The sequence below is a fragment of the Vombatus ursinus genome, unplaced genomic scaffold (assembly GCF_900497805.2).
Source record: "Vombatus ursinus unplaced genomic scaffold, bare-nosed wombat genome assembly UNPS02014830.1, whole genome shotgun sequence".
Lineage (NCBI taxonomy): Eukaryota > Metazoa > Chordata > Mammalia > Diprotodontia > Vombatidae > Vombatus > Vombatus ursinus.
The window spans coordinates 29121181-29123575 of record NW_020954608.1 but is presented as its reverse complement, the minus strand read 5'-3'; the positions used below and the strand labels follow the sequence as shown (position 1 = coordinate 29123575).

Below are 2395 nucleotides of genomic sequence, written 5' to 3'. Positions count from 1 at the left end.
CTACCTCTGTATTCCTGACAGAGTTATTTCTAATAACTTAGTCTCAATCCAATCAACCATTTTTCTTACCTAGAATTCTAATAACTTAACTTCCTTAAGTAAATGTAATGCTATACTACACACTCTGTGCTCCCTATCTACCAAGAGTAAGATCTAAGGTCTACTCAGGCCCTACAGGGTTTGTTTACTGCAAATTGAGTATTACTAACGAATAGGATATGATAAAAGGAAGGTATGACGTGCCTGAATACGTTTAAGAAAACTAAGTTACAAATTCTGATTAAATAAATAATTTTTTAATCTTTTAGATCTAACACACATACCCTGCACTGGATATAAAAAATGGAAGCAAAAGAAACTAAATCTGTGCTTTTTGTGGGTCTGTCATTCACCCATAGCAGAACAAGTTTTTAGGAAGCTTCTATTTAAGATAAATGGATGATAGTATAGCAATATCTATATATGGAATAGGAAACCCTCCTGATTATCAAGGGCAGACTTGCATGAAAAAATATAGATTTATCATGAATCATATTGCATAGAGATTCAACCAGAGAAGCTAATCAAGTTAAACTACAAAGCTAAAACGGAACTACTCAGAACTCATGATCCACAGAAACAATATTATTGAAGTATTATATAAATGACTCAGATTCTCTGAGACAGTGTATAACCAATATAATAGATACTACAAAGCATTTTTGGAAAGATCTCATTAAGACTCATCTATTTATTGCTAAGGGCCAATAATGATTGATATTGATTTTATAATTATATACATATATATATATATCAATCAGTTGATACAGTTAAAGTATAATAATTAACTGAATCAATCAATAAATTAAAATAAAGTCTATCACAGCAGCTAGCCAGGCCAACCGCTAGGCTGAGACCATAAAGAGGGACCTTTACCAATCCATCCTTTACCTGCTCTCAGTATTTGCCTGGGATTCATGGCTCTGGGGTTGCACATCTCCTTGATAGAATAACTAGACTACCAGTACTTCAATTCTATGCCCCTCCTTCCTCAGATTCCTGAGGAGCAATTCTGTTTTGGGTTCTAGTAGAAAGACTCATCCCTGGTAGGAAGTGTGGAAGAAGGGAGTGGAGAAAAAACAATATCCGTAGTACAAACATGAATCAGATATGGAACAAGTGGTTTTATTCCTACATAGAAAGAGGAATGTTAAACAATAAAGAATCATAGAATGATTACAATGGAGTGGTCATTTGTAATAGGGCTATTATTAGCTATTTTACATTTCAGCTTCACTAAACATATAACTCTATCAATGCCACATGGGCCATTTCCTTTCCTGTAGTTTCCCTTTCCCTGGATGACTCTTTCTCTTTTGACCTATCTTCTGGGTCACTACAACTACTCCAGTAGTCATTTCCATTGCTCAGGTATCCTATAAGGGGGAAGAGGCCAGCTGCCTTTCAACATCTCCCAAGGCCCTGTACCAAAGGAAAGAAAACACTAACAGAGGGCGGCTGCATCCCTGACACAGGCTTGACTAGGAAGCCACAAGCTTATGACTTGCAGCTTGCTGGGGCAACCAAACCTCTGGAGCTCAGCATCAATCCTTATACCTTAAAGCTGGCAGGAGATAGAGACCTGAGGCATACAGATTGCCCTCTAAATATACCCATAGATATGTTTAACTGAATCCATGAAACCCTAGTTCAGAAGCCAATTGCAAGTGTCCTCATGGCAAAGAGGAAGTGGTCCGAGGGTATCTGTGACCATTCTAAAGGAGGAGGAGGCCCCCTTCATCACAGATTCCCAAGAGGGTGCTACAAAAGAAAGAAATTAAGGCTTGCTAATATGTAATATGTGGAGTAACACTGACACCTTCATTCTATTCCTATATCAGAAGGTCATGTGTCCTATAAAGAACCTGAGGGCTCATGAGGAAAGAACAGGAGTTCCACAACCCAAAAGGCTGACTCTCTCATCTGTGTTTTTGCTTTCATATTGTAGTATGTTGTAGTATTTTGTATTGTATTATATTGTGGCATATTGCTGTCTCACAAAGTGTTAAACCAAGGTTTTCAAAAATAACAAAGTATATTTAATTGCATTGCTGTCACTAGAACAAATTATTTAAATATTTTATGATAGTAAAAAGATTTGTAATTCAAAATTTAAAGTATTTTAAAAAATTGCTTATATCATCTCTTGTATATATTTTATGATGTATATGACACATTACCAGAATAGTACATATATGTAATTTACAAATAAATATACACATATTTAGGATTTGTGCTCAAAATATTTTTTTTGACCAGCGTTGCTGTTATTCAGTCATTTCAGTCATATTTGACTCTTTGTGACCCCATTTGGGATACTGGAGTGGTTTGCCATTTCATTCTCTAGGTCTTTTTA

The 2395-nt window shown here is 35.8% G+C and overlaps 1 pseudogene; it reads left to right on the top strand.

Annotated features, from left to right (window-relative positions):
• The first annotated feature begins 342 nt into the window (after window positions 1-342).
• On the top strand, window positions 343-719 carry LOC114025205 (annotated as a pseudogene).
• The last annotated feature ends 1676 nt before the right edge of the window (window positions 720-2395 follow it).